The 22,594-nt window shown below is 40.3% G+C and overlaps 1 protein-coding gene across 2 annotated transcripts in view; it reads left to right on the forward strand.

Moving 5' to 3' along the window:
• DYNC1I1 (dynein cytoplasmic 1 intermediate chain 1) overlaps positions 1 to 22,594 on the forward strand; it is a 345,033-nt gene that overhangs the window by 237,398 nt on the left and 85,041 nt on the right. The window lies entirely within an intron of this gene.

Consider the following 22,594-nt stretch of genomic DNA (forward strand, 5'->3'; position numbering starts at 1 on the left):
TGCCCGTGAGCCATGGCCGCTGCGCCTGCGCATCCGGAGCCTGTGCTCCTCAACGGGAGAGGCCACAACAGTGAGAGGCCCGCGTACTGCAATAAAAAATAAATGAATAAAAATAATAAAAAATAAAAGACTAGTGGATTTTTGCTGCCTAGTTCACATGCATCAAGGTAAGAAAGATGATCCCTTGGAAAACAGGCAATATCAGTTAAAACAAAGTTTGGTATAAATGCTAAGACCTATATTAGAATTTTTTATGCCCAAAGCCTGATTACTTGGAGCCTGAATTCTATTCTCTCTCTCTGGCAGTGAGCCTGAGGGGCCATGATCCATTTCACTAGTTCAGCTAGTTCAGTTACCACCTGTGTTCCAACAGTGAAGTCAGACCAAGAGGAAAGGCAGCTCGCTGGGCTGCTCAGATCCGTATCCACTCAAGCTGCTCTATTTATTATTCCACTAGGGAATGCTCTGCCCTTGAAGGCTGATCCGATGAGGGTGGGATCGCAGGCAGCAGGTATGCCATGAACAACAAACCCATATTTTTAACATATGTTTAATTTGAGTAACTCTCCTCCTTTAAAATACCTCTTGATTTTAAATCCACATCCTGATTTGCCCACTCTTGTTACCATTTTCTGCTGCCTGTTCTGAATTAATCCTTTGAGGTGGTCATTCCCCGGAAAGAAAAAAGGAAAATGAGAACAGAGATGCAAAGTTGGGAATGTGAATGAAAGAGAATGGCAGAGGGAAGGGGATCATTAAGTAGAGTCTGTTTTCATGAGCTAGGTTTTCTTTGAGCTGTGGAAGACAGGAGAGGTAGAGGAAGAAGAGAAATACAAGGAAAAGGCACTCAAAAGGTTATCCGTTAATATCCCTACTGAAGAATGGAAATCATTTTTTGCAATAGAGCTCAATTTACAAAGATTATTTTCATTCTCCGTCGTGCTTCATCTCAAAGAATTGATATAATCTAAAAAGTGGTTAAAATTATTAAAATAGTTTCCATAGCAGAAAATTAAATGATTTTACTAACTGTCAAAGTCAGTGTTTAAACTGAGATAATTTGAATTATATTTTATATAGTGATCATGTCACTGGGATGTCTAAACATTCTTTGTAAAAGTAATAATCCCTGATTCTGATTTTTCATCAACAGAAAACTGACTAAAGGTTAGAAATATTAGCCACCAACTGCTGTTATTTGTAAAACCTGCAGCGAAGGCTGCTTTTCGTGAGGAATTCTGAGTTAATAATTCCCAGGTGAAGAATGTATTTTAACCCTTTAAGGAGGCTTTCTACATTTTTCTCAGGTATATTTTCAGATCATGAAACTCCTTCAAAAACTTGATTTAGATTATATTTTAAAGTGCAATAGCAATATCTTATGCTAACATTATAAAGTAGCAATATATTATGTTGCTTGATGTCATCAAATTCATTGTCCCTATTTCTGTGTATTAATCTATCTGCCTATCAAATCCCGGGTTTTTCTAAGCCACACCAGACTGGTTAAATGAGGTCTTGTTTATAATATAAACTGTATTTCTATAATTCTCATCCCATCTGCAATTTGAGATTTCCAGGTTCTTCAAATTCTCTCACTTTTTTTCTGGAAGCTTCTAGAAGTTGCAAGTATGTGCATGAATAAGGTTCCACGGACTGCCTGTGACGCTGAAGGCAGCTGGCTGGAGCTCCAGCACCCAGGCCCCACCACCTTCCCCTATGCTCTGACCCCATCAAACATCTCAGGGGTGGCCCTCACTCCCTCCAGCGCGAGCTTCACAACCATGTGCTGGTTTCTATTGCTGCAGCATCATTGTTGCTGCCATGCTTCAGGGCCCTGAACAGTCCAGTGACTTCTAGAACTGAAGCCCGTCAGGTCAGGGCATGTTCCGTAAAGAAGGAGACAGAATGATTTTCTCCCCTAAGTGTGTATTCTTTGTGTCAAGGAAGCCTAAATACGGCAAGCTGGTACCCCACTCTCTCCAAAGTTCCTCATACATACAGTTTTTGTATTTTACCAGTAGCACCCTAATGCCAATAGAGTTCTGGTGAACCTGTCCCCATTAATCTGCTATTCACAACTACCCAAATGGTGAACACTGCTTAGGCTGAAACCTGACCACCTGTTTAATTTTATTTCAAGTTTGAAATACGGTCATCTTTACTTCAATGATGGGACAGTCTGCATTTTTATGCAGAAGAATTCAACAGACACTTATCATGCCTAGCACCATGTAACCTGCCTATGAGGAATTTATCCCTCTTCGCCTGGGTCACAAGCAAAAGTGAGTGATCTGAGGTCATTGCAATCTACAAAACTGAAATAATTGGTGCATATTTTACTCAGAACACTCCCACCGTGGTGTCACCCGACTTAGGACTTAGTGTGAAAGGTTGAAAGTGGAGTGGAGATAGGAATGGTTAGGTTAGTGTGTGGAAAAGGCCTTTGGAAATCTGAGCTAGCTCGCCTGAGGAGGGAGGCGACCTCACATGAAGAATACCTACCTCCTACCTCAAGATCCTGCAGATGGTTTGGGGATGGTTGGTGAACCACAGGTATTCCTAAGGCTGGTTCCTATTAGACAGGGAAAGCTAGAAGCCTCGCTTTTCCTCATCCTTGCTGAGGAATGAAACCAATAAAGTCAGTTACTATTTAGACAAGGGAGTGAGTGCTGTTCATTTGGGAGAGAATGTTCCTGGGGAGGGACTGACCAATAGAGGCCACTGAACGGCTTTTGGGGCAGGGGGAGGGCACAGCTAGAGAGTAGTTCAAGTAACGCAAAAATCAATAGCAACTCTGTTAACATCATTTAAGTTAAATCTACCTAAATCAAAATCATAAGGAAAACCTTGCCTTTGCATATAAATATATGTGTATATATATATATTTTTTTGCATATATATGTGTGTATATGTATATACACACAGTCGTTCCACAAATAAAACGTGTAGTTCAAAATCTGGCACAATGACTATACACAAGACTGAATTCTATAGAAGAAAAGTTCCTAAGAGAAGTTTGTATTGCCAGATGCTTGGCATCATGTAGTCAAAACATTTTGAATGTGTTTTAAAATAGTCTTCCAGATGTGTGACAACTTGTTGGTAGCTATATAGCCCTTGTCTACATTTTGGAAGGGGGTGTGTGTGTGTGTAAAACTGAAGTCGTTTATTCAAATTATACAGGAAAATGAAACTCCTATTGCCTCTTTGGTCTGATTGCCTTAGAAGAAAGTTTAATTTTTTTTCTTTTGGCATTTCAACCAATTTCTTCAACTCTGCATTTGACCTGGCAAATGTAGACGCAGAACTTTCCACAGTACCTTGTATTTGCCATATGAAAGGTATTATTGCTACCAAGTTATGACATTTTCGGACTCTAAAGCAGCTATTTATTTAGAAATGCAACTTTATTTTGTGTTTGTCTTGCTTCTTGAGAGTAAATGTATATCAGTTTTCCCAGTTTCTTTGCATTTTAAAGCTCGTGTTTAAGAATATGGAATTAAATAAGGAAAAAAGAAAATGTATTACAGATTGGTTTACCTTTGAACTAGATTTTCCCATAGAAATTCACATTCTTCAGTGACAGCTATGTGCTATGTTAAACCAACCTCCGGAGGTTTAAGTGTGCAAACAGTAGGTGCTAAATCTTTTTTAAAATGAATGAATGAATTTTTGGTTGTGTTAGGTCTTCGTTGCTGCGCCAGGGCTTTCTCTAGTTGTGGTGAGCAGGCGTCTCATTACGGTGGCTTCTCTTGTTGCGGAGCACGGGCTCTAGGCACGCGGGCTTCAGTAGTTGTGGCTCACAGGCTCTAGAGCGCAGGCTCAGTAGTTGTGGCGCACGGGCTTAGTTATTCCGTGGCATGTGGGATCTTACAGACCAGGGCTCGAACCTGTGTCCCCTGCATTGGCAGGTGGATTGTTAACCACTGAGCCACCAGGGAAGTCCTGGTGCTAAATCTTTAATGACCTACTGGAACTGCAGGAAAAATTGCTCAGGAGAATTTGCGTCTTGTGAGTCTTGTGCAGTTATTTCCTCTAGGCCACAGAGAGACATTCTGTTTGTACTTAAGATAATCAGTAAGTAAATCTGTGGACTTTGATATAATTTGGTATCTTTGCCAGGTTTAAAAGAAGGTATCAAATTCTGAAGTGTTGTTTCACGTCAATCTAGTTCTCAATACTTATCTTTCTATCAACATGCTTAAGTACAGTGTTTGATTTCCAATTATTCCCAATTACTCTTTAACACCAGTTATATATGATACATTGATAGAACTGGGAATAGGGCAAATATTGAGTTGTCATCTCTTTCTGAATGCTACAGTTAAGTTAAAGATGACAAGGTTTCTGTAATTGTTTTGATTAAGAACTGGTAAAAGTTTGCCCAAGTGATAGCCTAACAGGCATAAAATGTCAGTTGCTTTAAAACAATTGAAAAACTTCAAAATGAAAATATGTAATTGTCCATCACTCAAGTTCCTTTAGATAACCTGCCAAAATCACCCTGAAACTTGACCTGCATTGGGGGAGGAGGGTTGGGTGACAGTTGGACGTAGATTATTGTCATATGTTTAATGCTGTGAGGACAAATTTGAAAAAGTTTTGACAGATGGTGTCTGAATCTTGATATGATGGCTGGTAGCACCTCTAGTGGGAGAGTAGTTCATTGATCGTGACTTAGATTTGAAGGATTCATTTTGGAGGAAGAAGATGCGTGACTCAGGGTGTTAATAATGACAGAGCTTGGGTTTTTCCTGGTAGGATTCCAGTATGCTCTGTGCATCTTTACTCCTGCCTGAAGATTACCACCTCCTCTTTTTTGTTGGTTGATTTGTCTGAAATGGTAATTGGAGAAAGGAGTTTAGTATGAAATGGGATGCAAGGGAAGTGGAAAGGCTATATCGTTGTGTGACAGTGAGCAATTCACGTAACTTGGTTGGGAAAAATCTGTCACAACAGATTATGTTCTCTCTACCAGGTGAAAGAGAGTTGGATAGAACCACAGTACGTTTTTACAGCCAAAACAGGGTGAAGTGCACATAAACTTGAATGAGCATGAAGGTTGCGTGTCTGGGAGGGATCAGAAATGTCCAGTATACCTGTGACCGCGACTTTGGCTAGTCATGAGCCATGGAAATTAGCTAACCTTATAAATAATTCAAAGTGTTCAGCTTACCATTTTCTCAAAATATTTACAGGTTGATCAAATATTTATTGAACAATGTGGTAGGCAGAATAATGGCTACCTTCTAATACCGGAAAACTGAGTGTGTTACCTCACATGGCAAAAGGGACTTTGTAGATGTGGTAAATTAAGGCTGTTAAGAAGGGGAGATTGTCCTGGATAATCTGGATGTGCCCAGTGTAATCACAGGGGTCCTTATAAATGAAAGAGGGAGGCAGGAGAGTCAGACTTAGAAGGAAATGTGATGATGGAAGGAGAATCAAAGTGATGAGATGTGAGCAAGACTCAACCAGCCATTGCTGCTTTGAAGGTGTAAGGTGGCCATGAGCCAAAGAGTGAGGCTGCCTCTGGAAGCTGGAAAGATGGCCAGGAAACTGATTCTCCCCTAGAGCCTCCAGAGAGGAATGCAGCCCTGCCTCCCCCTCGATTTTTAGTCCCAACCTCCAGAACTCTAAAATAATAAATTGGTATTGTTTTAAGCCACTCAATGTGGGATAATTTGTTACAGCAGCAAAATAGGAAACAAGTACAAATACCTCCTAGTCCTCAGGAAGTGCCTTGGGCACAAAGCACAACACAGAAGAGAGAAGCACATCCCCTGCCCTTGGGAGTGAAGCTTACAAGTTCAACATGCCCATTTTATTTTGCCCATGAAGAAATGAAGCCCGATAGAATTAACGTGATTTTCACAGAAAATCATCTTGATTACCAGTCCATGGATCTTTACACAACAACATCTGTATCCTATGAATAGGAAAAAAACAATCCCATCCTGCCCCTCCCACACAAGTTTTGTGTGTTACCCTACAGGCTGCTGTCCTCTGACCAGCACAACAAACCATTTAACCCCAATCTAATCTCTTTTATTTGTGAAGGATCTTCTATAGAATAACAGTCCTGCTTTTGCATTCTGAAGAGCTGGGACTCTTTAAAGTCAGGAAATGAAGTGGAGGTGGCCTTTTCTCTAGGGCAGTGGCTGCTAACCTAAATGAGGAAAACTACTTCCGAAAGGAGGTGGGTCACACAGCTATAGTCCTAGGCCCTGCTAGAACTTGAGTTTCCTGACCCCTTTTTCAGTCTCTGCCCATTTTCCTTACAGACTCTAGGGTGCCTAGATCCAGCTGCTTTTTCAGAATCTGAACTATGAATCGAGTCTGTTTCACCAAGTGACTTCCCAGCGCACTGTGTGGATTACGAAAGGAAATTAACATAGAAAAACTGTTCGGAAAGGAAAGGTGCTCTTGCTGCAGTGTTTGGAGGGTCTCACTGTTGGTGTCATGTTCAAGTGTAATAGACAGCCAACAACTGTGGATCTAATCAAATGGGGCCAGAAGCACATAACTTTTCCGCGTGGAGGAGCTATAAGAAGCATTCTCAAGTTTTGGAGTGGTGCATGTGAAAGGAATCAGGCGAAAAGCATTCAAAGGGAGCTGGAAAATCAGGCTTAGAGATCTTGTTTTTCAGGTCTGTTATAGTCACTTTGTGAAGTACTGCAGACAATTCATTATAATTTATCACACTGATACTCTTAGATTGGATGAAGCCCAAACACAACTGAGTTAGATGCATATTAAATTACCTCTTACTTAAAAGGAGGGTGGTCTCACCAGGGCAGGATGGAGTTCATTAGCAGCCTGAGAAGCTTTTCTTAACTCTTCATTATCTGGTTTCATATTGTTCCTGGTTCTCCAGGACCATGGGACACCTTTCGTTTTTCAACTCTTGGAAAAGTACACTGGGTACTGTGTGAATCTTAGAGCCACCGGTTCCCAAGACAAAATACTCATCATCACAAGTCTGTAGACAAAACTCAGATTACTGTGAAAACTGCTCCTATTCATTACATAAAATCATTTCTCTTTTACCTTTTTAGGGAAAAGGAGAAAATATATTGTCCTTGTGTTTTGGGGGTTTTTTTGGGTTTTTTTTTTTCGGTATGCGGGCCTCTCACCGTTGTGACCGCTCCCGCTGCGGAGCACAGGCTCTGGACGCGCAGGCTCAGTGGCCATGGCTCACGGGCCATGGCTCACGGGCCCAGCCGCTCTGCAGCATGTGGGATCTTCCCCGACCGGGGCAGGCACCCGTGTCCACTGCATCGGCAGGCGGACTCTCAACCACTGCGCCACCAGGGAAGCCCTTGTGTATTTTTATTTACACACTCCATTGTGATAATTGACTGACACACACATTGAGTGTACTCTGTCATATGTGTTTTGAGAAGTATGATCACATTTCTTCTAGCTGACCAGTACTATCACCCATAGAATTCAGTGAAGGACAAGGTTCAGACAGAATTCTATTGACAGAAGGCTTTGACTGTGCCTCCAGATTCTTTTTCCGGAACTGAGAACTTCAAACTCCATGTAAATGGCCTTTAATTTGCGCATTCTAAGTCTTGAGAGATAGGATTTTTCCCCTGGGGGACAAAAAGTACAGAAAAATCTCAAGTGCTGTAAATTTAATCATTTGATCCCAAAGGAATTTTTATTCATACATTTTTGTTTGTCTCTGGGTTTGTTTATTATTTGTCCGTCTTTGAAAAACTAGCTCAGGTTGAACAACTGGGAATTGATACCCATTTATCCATTGGTCTTCTAAGTATACATAAATGTTATGTTAAAAGAGGATTTATCTCCTCTTAGAAATGAACCACCAGGACAGATTTCTGGTCCCTTTCCACACTCTACTCACTCTCAGTCGTTGGGTTTCTTGTTAAACATCAAAGAATCTTTAGTGGAAAAAAGCATTGGTGTAGAAATTGGGGGATGGGTGAGACTTGGGATTGGGTGACAGTCACAAAAATCAGTTTACCCTTGTCTCTTGCATTGATCTTTTAGCAAGCACTTAAACTCAGTTTTTTTCTAGTCCTTTTCAGTACTTCAAAGTAGCAGTTTATCAATAGAACCAGCAAGCTAGACACAGTCCTAAGAGGTCATCTGGTTCATCTCCCTGCCTTAGGCATAAGCATATCTAAGTAATTCCAGGCAGATAAAAAGAGACAAAGACAGCTTCTGCCTTTGTACCACATTGCTTCTTGGCTGTAGGACCTCACTTTTCATTTGCTTCCCTGAGATCTGTATTCACCATATAGTTTCAATGTGAGCAAGCACCTCTTCTTGACAAATTCTTTTACCTTCTTAAATTTAGAATAATCGAACTGATTTCATGAACCGTCACAGCTGGCAAAAAAAACCACCACAGTAACTCAAAAAAAAAACCATGTCAAGAGCCTATGCGTAGTGGAACACTTTAGTCTTTTTTTTTTAATGGTCCCCCTGTAATTTTTAACCTAAGTGGCTTGACCTAATGATCTAATGTGGGATGTCCCATGACTCCTTGGGTGGATCCTCCAAATGTAGATTTATTTTATCAGCAGGGGGTTGTCGAGTGACGTGTGAGACTGCATTTTCTTCCTCATTTTTGGACCTCCTGTAGCACAAAACCTGAATCCTACAAATTCAGAAAGAAATTGCCCACAAAGCAAGACACAGATCTGTCATGCAATTGTTTTTAGACCTTCTTGCCAGTACAGTAATTCTGAATCCGATTAGCCTATTGTTTGTTTGTTTGTAAAAAGAAAAAAAAAAAAAAAAACCTGGTAACTGAATTCTGTTGAATTTTACAGCTGAAAGCCATTGTTGACTTTTTTATATAGCCAAGGAAGAATTCATAGACTAAGAAGCTGGCTCTTTTTTTTTCATGACTTACTCTATCGAGGAGGGAGTAGGAGGCAGGAAGCAGGGGCGGGGCGGGGGGAGACCCATATTCCTGAATGCTGTGTTTGCCCCCTTCGAAAGGACTTAGTACTTTTTCGAGAGAAAATAAACTTAATTTGTGGCTACACTTTAAGTAAGATGGTTTGATGGTAAAAGTGGAGCAGTCCCAGCCCTGGATTTAGAGAAGTCGTGTGGCTGAATCCCTTAGCATCACTTTCATGTGGTTGGGTGAGCCATTCTCAGAAACCCCAAGCATTTTTGAAGATACTAAACTGGAAACAGTCACAATTCTTCCCTCCCTTTTTGCTATTAATCCTTCATGTTTTAACAGGCACTAAAGCTGATGCTGCCTACACTCTTTCCTGTCAAATTGGAACTCTTTTTCTTCTCTCTTGAATAATCTGTTCTCTCTAGTTCATACTCATGTAAATCAAAGGGGTAGATGTCAACACATGCCATATCCAAATATCAATTTCCTTTTTTAATTAGGCAGGATTTAGACATTTGATTTGAAGAAAGCTGGTGCTTTTTAACATATTAAACAACCATATATTCATCTCTTCCTATTCTTTCTTGTCCCTTTTATAAAGCAAAATTTTGCTTTCAGCTTACACCACACCCCTATTCCAGCTTAGGCATAGCAACCTGGGTTTCATAGTTCCCGAAAAGGAGACGCTAAATGGTTAGTAAATGTTTGGAAGTCTAGACTGAAAAAGCTTCTTTGACCTGAGCCTGTTTCATTGAGCATTGCTGTCAAAAAACGGTGCATCTCTCCACCTTGCTTTGTTCACAGGAAAGTTTTGAAATAAAGTTTTGAAATAACCTAATGTATACAAATTGAATGTGGGTGTGTTATAATCCCCTTTCCCCAACTGATCTCAAACTCTTGGAGTTGTTGTTGTTGTTGTTCAAATGTTCTCTAAGACCTAGAATATCTATGTGTAGGCCTAATTACAAGGAAAAAAAAATCAAACCAAATTGACGGACATGCTAGGAAATACCTGACTGCCAGTACTCCTCAAAGAAGTTAACTTTATCAAAAATAAGGGAAGTCTGAGAAACTGTCCCAGCCTAGAGAAACCTAAGGAGACATGATGTCTAAATGTAATGTGGTGTCCTGGATGGAATTCTGGAACAAGAAAAGGACACTGGGTAAAAACGAAGAACCTATGGATAAAGTTTGGCCTTCAGTAATATTGCATCAATATTGGTTCATTAGTTGTGACAAATGTACTCATACTAATGTACCAACAGGGAAGATGTTAACATTAGGGGAAACAGCCTGTGAGGTGCATAGGAAGTGTACTATCTTTAGAACTTCTCTGCAAATCTAAAACTGTTATAAAAAGTTTATTAAAAAATTAAGAATGATAATTTTTGTGCTGATTTCTCTACAGAACTCTTACTAGCTGTGAGGATTGACATAGGAGTGAGAAACACTTTTCCTTTTACAAATAAAGTTTCTATGGGAAATAAACTTTACTTTTACAAACAAGGAAATAGAAATTTCCTAGTTGTTCGGCAAAGTAACACGTGGGTCATATCTAGTCTGGCACCTGGCACAAGGAAGGTTTTCAATACCACTGTGTTTGATAGTCTGGAGCAGTTACTTCCTAAGAGTGGCTTGGCATTTTGAAGAACTTGTTACCAAGACTCTCCATCTTGCTGTTGGGTAGTTTTTTAGCTGGAATGTACACACACACACAAATTGTGTGTATAGGTCTCATTTTCACCTTGAATTTTTGGTATGTGTCTTGCTTTTTTAAAAAATTTTATTTTATTGAAGTATAGTTGATTTACAATGTTGTGTTTAATTTCTGCCATACAGCAAAATGACTCAGTTATACATATATATTCTTTGTCATATTCTTTTCCATTATGGTTTATCACCAGATATTCAATATAGTTCCCTGTGCTCTGTAGTACGACCTTGTTGTTTATCCATCCTATATATAATTGTTTGCATCTGTTAATCCCAAGCTCCCAGTCCATCCCTCTCTCTCCCCCCTCCCCCTCGACAACCACAAGTCTGTTCTCTATATCTGTAAGTCTGTTTTCATTTCATAGATACGTTCGTTTGTGTCGTATTTTAGATTCCACATATAAGTGATATCATCTGGTATTTGTCTTTCTCTTTCTTAGTTCACTTAATATGGTAATCTCTAGATCCATCCATATTGCTGCAAGTGTCATTATTTCATTCTTTGTAATGGGTGAGTAATACTCCATTGTATATATGTACCACATCCTCTTTATCCATTCCTCTGTCAGTGGACATTTAGGTTGCTTCCATGTCTTGGCTACTGTAAATAGTGCTGCTATGAACATAGGAGTGCATGTGTCTTTTCAAATTACAGTTTTGTCAGGATATACGCCCAGGAGTGGGATTGCTGGATCATATGGCAACTCTGTTATTTGGTTTTTTTGAAGAACATCCGACTGTTTTCCATAGTGGCTGCACCAATTTATATTCCCACCAACAGTATAAGAGGGTTCCCTTTTCTCCACACCCTCTCCAGCATTTTTTTGTCGACTTTTTAAAGGTGGCCATTCTGTATGTGTCTTGCATTGTATAGATCTTTAAGAGACTCTCCAGGTACAGGTGAGGATGGAATACATCTCAAAATTTTCACTGATTTGTTGTTTCTGAACTTTTTCCTTAACACAGGGCATCCCTTTCTCTTTTTTTTTTTAACTTTTAAATTTTTTTATTGAATGAAAGATTCTTTAAAATCTATAGTGCTTTACAGTTTTTAGAAGTTTCACACAGATGATTTCATATAATCCCATAATAACCCTTTTTTCCTCCTACCTATATATTGCCCTCTCCCCACTGGTAACCATTAGTTTGTTCTCTGTATCTGTGAGACTGCTTCTTTTTTTGTTTTATTCACTAGTTTGTTGTATTTTTTAGATTCCACATATAAGTGATATAATACAGTATTCGTCTTTCTCTGTCTGACTTATTTCACTTAGCACGATCCTTACCTTTCATTTCCAAAATGGGACCATTTTACCCAAGAGGATCCCATCTCCTAAGGAACCTCTTATTTTAAAAATGTATGTGTATTTCATATTTCCTGAGTTGAGAAGAATGGGTTCCTGTGTCTGTGTCTCTAGGTAGGAAGTCTCTTTTGTTCGTTAAAGCACATGGGGGCACTCTCCCCTTTTCACAAGAGCTAATAACAGTTTGCATAATTATTTAGCGGTATAAACACTCATTTAAGAAGGTTGTATTGAAATGGCATTTTTGATCTGGCTGCATAGTGATAAGGTGAAAACAAAGCGTTTTCTCCCAAAGCAGTGACAGTGAATGCAGAGCTTGTTAGTAGTGACCCAACTGGTTTCCAGCTGTTAGCTGTTCAGTAGACTCCCATGAAATGATTATTTGGTCGCAATCAGTTCTCAGCAGGAAGAACCCACCTCATGGTAGGTCTCACCACAATTGGTGCTAATTAGTTCTGTTGAGTCAGGTGGTCGATCTCTATACTGGCAACAGAAGTCCAGCTGGAAAGGGGTTGGAGACTCCACGCCAAGGCCACTGTAGCAGACGGGAGCCCAGAAGCCCTCTCTGCCCTGTAGGGATGCATGAGGTCGTCTGTGATCACGAGTCCCACGTCCCATGGCATGAAGTCAGAAGGGGGAGGATTGTATATCTCCAAGAGAAAGTTCACCTGCATTCAGTTCAGATGCAAGGTTTCACAGTATATTGACTTCTAAATCAGCCAGGCCATAGTTCAGATTTGAGCTTTGCCACTTAAGCCCATGACGTTACTTGCCTGAGTCTGGGTTTTCTAATCTGAAGAAAAAGAGGCAAAATTACCCACCTAATAGGACTGATAGAGAGATGTATACAGCGTGCTTGGCACTTTGTAGGTGCTCAAAAATTTGGAATGCCCCCACAAGTAAATAACCATGTAATCTAGTGTGACAGTGATAATGTTCATTAGCCCTCCTAATACTAAACAAGAAAACTCTCAGGTGTTCAGTGTCAGCTTGGAGCATGATGCTGAAGGGAACTTGGGACCTAAACCTTTAGTATCCCTCTCAGTGATCTCTTTCTAAGAGCCTAATCACTTAGGAGGGAAGGGGAAGCCAAGAGAGATGTAAAAACTAGCAAGTCAAATTGAAGGAAATTAAGCAATGGCACTTTGGCAGAGGAACTTTTATTGTATCATATGTGTCTCAGTGGGCCAGGTTGTGCAAATGGGTGCATGACCCCATGAAGGAAACATCCCAGGCATGGCCTACACGGATGCAAAAGGAGATTCATCTCACAGTGACCTTCAGCCATACTCAACTAATTCATTGTTTGCAGGTCCTCCAGATTTCTCAGTGACACAAAGCACAGACCTCCAAGCCTCTGCAAATTCTGATTCAGTAGATCCAGGCTGGGACCCAGGAATCTGTGTTTTTAATAAACTAAGTACTTATGTTCAGATAAGTTCAAGAACCATTGCTTTAAAACAGTACTGTTCACTTGACTGCACGTGGGAACTTCCTGTGCAATTTTAAAAAGTCTTGATGCCTGGGTCCTACCCCCAGAAATTCTTATTTAACTGGTATGGTTTGTGGCTTGAGTACTGGGGAATTTTAAATAGGTCCTCAGATGATGCTAAGGTACAGGCAAGTTTGGAGTAACACTGACTTAGAAAATAGCTTGAGGGGTCCATGCACCTGCAAATGATGAATAATAATCAGATGTAAAGTCACATCACAGATAAGTAAGTCCCAGCTCGACTCAAAAGTGTGAAATATGGGGCTTCCCTGGTGGCGCAGTGGTTGAGAGTCCGCTGCCGATGCAGGGGATGTGGGTTCGTGCCCCGGTCCGGGAGGATCCCACGTGCCGCAGAGCAGCTGGGCCTGTGAGCCATGGCCGCTGAGCCTGTGCGTCCGGAGCCTGTGCTCCACAACGGGAGAGGCCACAACAGAGGCCCGCATACCGCAAAAAAAAAAAAAAAAAAAAAAAGTGAAATATGTTAACATAAGAAAAATCCCATTTCAGAAATCTTTCTGGAATCAGCGTGTAGATTATCCCATTGCCCTAGAATTTTGTTGTATTCAAAAGTTCTTGCACCGAAAGGACTAAGATTTAGAGCCTAAATTTTCCTAAATTGGCAGTGCTTGCAATATGAGTATGCCTGAATAATAATGTGGCATGAATCTCATCTTGGCTTTCACTGTAGAGTTATCTCTGGGGCTAACATTTCACAGTTTCCTCCTCGTCCTCTTCCTCATTACCCAAAGTCAGCAAATTGTCAGGACTTAGAATTGCCATCAACAACAGGAGCTATAACCAAGCATGAAGATCCATTAAACCAGAGAGACTCAGTGTCCCAGGAAGGAGCAGAGGGTTGTCAAAATAAGGACTCCAAAGAGTTAAAACATGTAACAAAAGGTGCAGTAAAACTTCTCGGAGACAATTTCTCAACCTAGATCATCAAGGCAGGACCTAGCATTACTATCAGAACTGCTTAGAAAAGATTGGTTGAGCAAAATGAAAACGTCTCTGGACCTTTGTTTTCTCTGGAAGTGTTTCTTCAAATCACAGAAGTCACTTCTAACTCTATATAGGGGCATGCAATATTGTTTATCGTCTTTAAACTGCATTACTTAATTCAAATCTTGCAACGGCCCCGAGGGAAGAGAGGCAAAGAAAATGCCCTGTTTCTAGGCAGGATAAGAACTCTCGTGCTGCTGCCATGAATTGAAAATTCAGGCGTAGAATGAGACCTCACTTTAATTAGGATGGCTACTATAAAATAAAACAAAATAAAAGCAGAAAATATGAATCAGCAAGGGTGTGGAGAAATTGGAACCTTTGTGCATTACAGGTAAGAATGTAAAATGGTGCAGCCACTATAGAAAACAGTATGAGAGTCCCTCGAAGATTTAAAAATGGAATATGATCCATCAATTCCACTCTCAGGTATACACCCAAAGGAATTGAAAGCAGAATCTTGAAGAGATAATCTGTATACAATTACAGTATTTGTAAATATTGTATATTTACAGTAACGTTATTCACAATAGCCAAAAAGTAGAAGCAACCCAAGTGTCTATTGACAGACGAATGGATAAACAAAATGTGCTATATGCATATGATGGAATATTATTCAGACTTAAAAAGGAAAGAAATTCTGTTATATGCCACAGCATGCATGCACTAATAGTAGTGCTACCTGGGTATAATAACACCTTTATGACATGCTAAGTGACACATGACAAATGTCACAAAAGGCACTCTGATTCCATTTACATGAGGTTCCTAGAGTAGTCAAATTCATAGAGACAGAAAGTAGACTGCTGGTTGCCAAGGGCTGAGAGGAGGGTGGGAATGGGGGATGCGTGTTTAATAGATACAGAGTTTGAGTTCGGGAAGATGAAAATGTTCTAGAGATGGATGGTGGTGATAGCTACACAACAATGTGAATGTACTTAATGCCCCTGAACAGTACACTTAATAATGGCTAATAATTTTATGTTACATGTATTTCAGCACAATTTTAAAAATAAATAAATAATTTGCAAATGTGCAAAAAAATTAAGGCTTAGAGGATGTATACAACTAGTAGGTATCAGAGCAGGAAGTCAGGTCTCGAGATTCCAAGTGTGTCAACCCTCCCTTTCCACCTCCAGAACCTCTCAGGGAGAAGAAACTGAAGAAGCTATTCGGGGGAAGTAAAGAGAATAATTATTTCAGGAAAGAGTGGTCAAAGTAGTCCAGACAGTTGTCCTGAAGATAAGAAATAAGGTTGTTAAGGTTCATGAGATAAGGATCATGTCAGCACACCGACTTTTCTGTTGTTGTTGTTGGAAGAGTTTTAATTATGGATTGAATTTTATTCTTTTTAATTTTATTTTTCTTTCTTTATTTGAAGGATAGTTGATTGACAGTGTTGTGGCAATCTCTGCTGTACAGCAAAGTGACTCAGTTTTACACACATATGTACATTCTTTTTTTAATGTTCTTTTCCATTATGGTTTATCCCAGGAGATTGGATATAATTCCCTGTGCTATACAGCAGGACCTTGTTTATCCATTCTAAATGTAATAGTTTGCATTTACCAACCCCAAATTCCCAGTCTACCCCTCTCCCTGCCCCCTCCCCCTTGGCAACCACAAGTCTGATCTCTATGTCTGTGAGTCTGTTTCTGTTTTGTAGATAGGTTCATTTGTGCCGTATTTTATTTATTTTTTATAAATCATTCATTTATTTTTGGCTGTGTTGGGTGTTCTTTGCTGCGCACAGGCTTTCTCTCGTTGTGGCGAGTGGGGGCTACTCTCTTCGTCGTGATGCGTGGGCTTCTCATCACGGTGGCTTCTCTTGTTGAAGAGTATGGGCTCTAGGCGCATGGGCTTCAGTAGTTGTGGCTCACGGGCTCTAGAGTGCAGGCTCAGTAGTTGTGGCGCACGGGCTTAGTTGCTTCGCGGCATGTGGGATCTTCCCGGACCAGGGCCCGAACCCGTGTCCCCTGCATTGGTAGGCGGATTCTTAACCAGTGTGCCACCAGGGAAGTCCCATTGGTGCCATATTTTAGATTCCACGTATAAGCAATGTATATATATTTTTAAATTTTAGAAGTTTTTAATTAAAAAAATTTTATTAAAAAATCGCGATATAATTCACACATCATAAAATTCACTATTTTTAAGTGTACAATTCAGTTTTTTGCGTGTATTCAGAGTTGTGTAACCATCACCACTGTCTAACTTCAGAACATTTTTATCACCCCAAAAAGTTGACCCAGACCCATTAGTAGTCATTCCCCATTCTCCCCCAACCCCCATTCCTGAGCAACCACTAATCTTCCTTCTGCCTCTGTGGATTTGTCTCTTCTGGACATTTCATATAAATAGAATCATACAATATGTGAACTTCTGTGACTTCTTTCACTTAGCGTCCTTTCAAGGTTCCTCCATGTTATAACACGCATCAGTAGTTCCTTCCTCTTTATTGAATAATATTGCATTGTATGGTTTCACCACATTTTGTTTATTCCTCAGTTGATGGACATTTGGGTTGTTTTCACGTTTTGGCTGTTATCAACAATGCTGCTATGAACATTTATGTACAATTCGAGTAGTTACATGTTTTCGGTTATCTTGGGTACATACCTAGGAGTGGAATTGCCGGGTCAGATGTTAACTCTATGTTTAATGGTTTCAGGAACTGCCAGACTGTTTTCCAGAGTGGCTGCCTCATTTTACATTCCTACCAGCACTGTATGAGTGTTCCAATGTCTCCGTAGCCTCACCAACAATTATGATTTTCCTTTTTTGTTTGTTTCTTCCCTTAGCTTTCCTGAGGTATAATTGACATGTAAACATTTAAAAATTATAGCTATCTTAGAGGGTGTGAAGTGGCACCTCATTGTGGTTTGCGCACTAACGTTTGTGTACTCAGCACACAGCCCAGGTCTAGGGACGCACGATACTGAGATGCACGAAAATTCCAAGGGATTTGAAGAAAGGTCATTGGAATGAGTGGTTTCTAATCTCCCAGAAATCAGATTTTAGAATCAGCTGCTTTACATTAATTTTTTTAAAATACAAACTGAGTCAAGCAGTAGCAAGCAGGCTAATTCAGCTTTTGCTCCTGCACACCCCATTACTAATGGGGTGGTAACTTTCATAGATGGTTACTCGTAGAGTTTAGAAGAGTGACGTGTGTACCCTAGGATAGACACTTAGGCATAGGAAAAGAGAGCTCTGAAAGAGGAAAGACCCTTTCCCTTCATCTCAATTAAAGGTAAATGCCCAACTCATGACTCATGTCTTGGTCTTTCCACCTTCACAACCTTCTACATTGTCAGATGCCTGGTGCTGCCTGATTGCCTGTAAGAGGTGTTTTGACAGCAGTGTTCTCCAATTACATTTGTTTCCATTAACATAAGAAATATCTTTGAGGGTTTCTTAGGTACTTGCAGAAATATATACTAGCTCACTAGTAGCCAGAAGCATCTGATCTGTCTGCCTCACAACCCTCTGACAGCTAAGCATTAGCTTTTAGGCAAATAAAATGTCAGCCACCGTTAAACAGCATATGGCAACAATATGGCCATTCCCTCTCAAGGATTAACTTCTCCCCAGAAGAGATGGTACTTGAAATAAGAGATGCTTTTGAATGCAGGGCCCCTATCCCTCCTGCCCAGGCATGATGGCTGGGGAGCGGGCAGAGTGCTACACACAAAAGGACCCGGGCGACCAGATCAAATGTGAACCTACGGCACCAGCTGCCCAACCAGCAGTGACCAAAGGCTGTTTGCCCTGGGCATCTGGGTCTGTGGTTAAGGGAAAGTACCATCCTTAAGCTGGCCTGGATTAACTCTATAAAATAGAAAACAGCCCCACAGCCACTTAAAGAGGGCTCGGGGCCGACTGGAATTGAATGCAGTTGGTGTGCAGTGCGAGGAGGGAGACGTGGAGAATGGAGCCTCCGCCCGGCTCGTCTCTGTGGAATTCCCTTAGTGAGTGGGGTGAAATTAACTGCCTGGTCTCGAAATAGATGACGAGAGCGTGGAACCCTGTTCTAGTGGGTCAGCTCGTGTGCAAATGGCCATGTGGCAATATGGTTAAGGAGGAGGGCTGCCTTTGCACCAGGCAGTCTGTACAAGATTAGAAAATAAACAGTTTCCTCAGGAGCCTCTGGGTGCCCACGTCTGCGGAGGACACCAGAAACTGTCAATAGAGATAGCCTGATCCTCCAGACATAGTCTCACCACCTTGCTTGTCCTGGTTTGGGGGAACTATAGTATGTAAAATAATCAAAATGGCATGCTCGTCCTATTGGAAATAGTGGTTCCTCGTGTAATAATGTCTCTGTGTTACTTGTATTGGAATATAGACGGTCAAGCTCACCACTTTTACACGAAGCTTTTAATAGGAGCTTATCATATTTCTGGGGCCTGATTTGACCATCAACATGGCCACGTAAATGAAATCACTAGCTGTGTTAAAACAGTTCGACTGTAGTCTTGGGAAAACTTACTTTGATTAAACAGTCAGCATTGTCCCAAAATTCTCATCATCTTTATCATTATTTTTCCACTTATGTAAACTACTTGATTTGAATGTTTAAAGGCCATATGTTATTTTCCAAAATAATTTCAAGGCTCTAATTTTTTTTTTTTCTTTTTTGCGGTACGCGGGCCGCTCACTGTTATGGCCTCTCCCATTGCGGAGCACAGGCTCCGGACGTGCAGGCTCAGCGGCCATGGCTCACGGGCCCAGCCGCTCTGCAGCATGTGGGATCCTCCCAGACCGGGGCATGAACCCGTGTCCCCTGCATCGGCAGGTGGACTCTCAACCACTGTGCCACCAGGGAAGCCCTCAAGGCTCTAATATTTTAAAGAAAAAAATAAAATAGGTAAAAAGTTAAAACTACAAACTATGTAGATATGTATTCTTACAGAGCCAAGAATAACAAGGGTAGGGAAGCTTCTTGTTTCCAATTTGTTTGTCTAAATTGTATTAATCATGTAATGCTTTATTTATGACACTGAATAACTGAATACAAAATTTTAAATGCCCAGGAGAGTGATGAAATTTTTAAGATAGCATTAGTATTATTAATGTTTTTCATAGAATATGTCTTCAGAAAATATTAATATGAGAACAACATAGAACAACAACTGTTAAATATGAGAACAACAGAAAGCCACATGTTTTAGTAGTGTCAGTCACTTTTTCTGGAATGCTTTTTTACTCTTTACCCAATAGATATAACTGACAGGATGATATCATCCTTTGCTCTTTATGCTGACAGTCAATAAATTCCATGACAATTGGCAACAACAACTAGATCAGTAGCTGTATGAACAGTGCAAGGTTGCAGGGATTTTTCTAAGACACTTCACTAGTCGCGGTTTGATGCAGACTTTCCAAATTAGAAGAGGAGCTGTCTCTGTCAGGACTGTAGTTGGGGGACTGTTCCCATGTGTCTAAAGTAACCTAAACATTTGGCTGAAAAATTAAAAATTCAGTCAATCAACCAAGTGTTTGCTACCATTAAATCAAACATCAGGGTACTTTGAAACATCTCAAGAAATGACTAAATTCTAAACTTTACATGTAGATAATTGTGATCATACTGCCTTAGAGTTTCCATATGAATAATACTATGTCAAATGTGGCATACCCTAGAGATCTATTTTTAACATTTATACATAGAATATTTACTATAATTAACATACTGAGCTTAAAAAAATAAGTGCAATTGGTGAATCACAAATTCTCCATCATTTCTAATCTTTCAGATATAAAATAAAATAAGTATTTCTACTCTTTTTTCCTCATGGAGGTATCGTAAAGATTGGTTTTCAGCAAAACAAAGTAGACTCTAATGGCAGAACTCTGATGCTCCAAAGTGGTGTTACTCTTTTTTTTTTAGCACCAATTTGACTTTTTTAATTAAAGTATAATTGATTTACAATGTTGTTTGTTTCTGGTGTACAGCAAGTGATTCAGTTATACATATATATATATTCTTTTTCATATTCTTTCCATTGTTTTATTACAGGATATTGAATATAGTTCCCTGTTCTATACAGTAGGACCTTGTTTCTTATCTATATTATATATAGTAGTTTGTATCTGCTAATCCCAAACTCCTAACTTATCCCTCCCCCACCCTTTTCCCCTTTGGTAACCATAAATTTGTTTTCTATGTCTATGAGTCTGTTTCTGTTTCATAATAATTTGATTTTTTATCAAATGTAAAGAGAATTCTGAATTTGAGATGGGGGTGCTTTTCTGACATTTAACGTTTTTTGAAATGATTTAGTTAGTACTTAGCACTGTGTGTTTAATGAATGAATGCAAAGTGGACACACTAATGAATGAAAAAGTAGGAATTAAGTTCTCACCTTGTGGTGTTGGATTCTGGTTGATCACCAACTATGTATTTCTGTTTTGTAGAAATACCTCCACTGTTTTTCTGTAGTTTAGTCTCTAAACAAACTGTGTAAGGTTTGGAGCAGTATGTGCTGAGATTTAAGTGAAACACAGAAGCAATTAAGTGGTTTAATTCTGGATTTTTCAAATTTAATGACATTCGTTTATCTATATCCATTGGAGAGCTTTGGTAAATTCAATTGTTGATACCACCTGGATAATTTTAAGTCTTTCTGAAGTTTCAAAGAAAATGTCTCCAACATAGCTCAAGCAGAAAAAGAATTTCATCAATTGAAAGCTCAGAATCGTTTCTGTGAGATGTGTAAAAACAAGAAGCTGACCAGCATTATTTTCTTTTTCTTTAATTCAGTACCATTATTGAGAGTTATTCTTGGACTTTATGAAAACCAGATTGGGGCACAAGCATGCTCCCCATTGAATCGTGCTCAAGGAATTGGAATTGAGAATCATTCAAACTAGGAAAACATGACATCGAAAAATAGTCTACATTCTTTATTGTACTTCAGAGAATCTGAGACTCTGAGTAGGAGCTAGCCTTAGGCTGATAGTAGATCTGACTTTTTTTTTTTAATGGACAGTTAGCTTCCCAGTGACAAAGAGGTTATCGTTTCTTTTTCAATGACTTCTTTGCTTTACTGGTGTAACAGTTAAACCGTTGATCCTCTCTCTGTCTCTGTCCCTGTCTGTCTCTCTCTCTCTGCTCAGAAAGCAGTGGTTTCTCACTATTGCCCACAGGAAACAGTCCACACAGTGCCTGCCATTCAAGGTCCACTCTTGTCCGGCCCAGGTGAACCCTTCAGTCACATTTCCTACTCCCTGCTTCTTCCATGCTCCTTCTCAGCCACACCAGACTGTGGCTGTTCAGCAGCCTCTGCTTTGGAGCCTCCAGTCTTGTCTTCCCATTATCCCGTCTCTCAGGGATCACTGTTTCTTTTCCTCTCCGCTTGCTGAACATTCCACATTTACATCAAGGGTGATGCATTCCCTTTCATGAGGTCTTTCTAAACCATCCCACCCTTTCCGCTCCCCTCTTTTTTCCCCTCTCCTAGCTAAACCAAACCTTTCTCACCACCCCGCTCCACGCCACACACACACGCACGCACGCTCGTATGACCTAGTCATGGCCCATATCACCTTCAGGGCTGCTGCTTGTGTGTGCAAGTTGTGACCTGCATAAGCATCTCAAACCCAAGGGACAAGTGAGGACAAAAATCTACCTTCCTCCCCACTTGCCAAGGCGCACGCCCACGTGACTATGTTGTGCAGAGAGGCACCTTTTTTTATTCCATACAAAGGTGTGGACTAGCATGTAGGGACCAGCGGCAGCATGTTCACCGAACGCATGCTTTTTAGTTTTCTTTCCTAGGGCACGGGTTTGTCGAGGGCAGTGACTACCTTTGTATTCTCATCATGCCTGGTACGATGCCTTCCTTATACATAAGATCACTCATTGAATTTAACTGAAAGGGTGAAATGTGTTTATTAAAAACAATTACTTTTGTGTATAAATGCAACCATGTAAAGCACAACAGGAGTCACAGTGGACTTCTTAGCAAATGTGGAACAGCCAGCTTGTCTGATTTTAAATGTATCATGGCTCCTGCTCAGCTAAGTAATTTCCTATAAAATGTAGTGCCCGGTAGTCTTCTGTGGAATTTTAGAAACCACATTCATGATGCTATGACAGGCCATGGCAGAGTTGGACTGAAATCCGTTTCTGACTGTTAAAATAGGCAAAGAATAACATTAAGAACTGTCTGAAGTGGGCAGGAT

The sequence above is a fragment of the Aethalodelphis obliquidens genome, unplaced genomic scaffold, assembly GCF_003676395.1.
Source record: "Aethalodelphis obliquidens isolate GAN/ISIS:26980383/991018 unplaced genomic scaffold, ASM367639v1 scaffold5, whole genome shotgun sequence".
Taxonomy (NCBI): domain Eukaryota; kingdom Metazoa; phylum Chordata; class Mammalia; order Artiodactyla; family Delphinidae; genus Aethalodelphis; species Aethalodelphis obliquidens.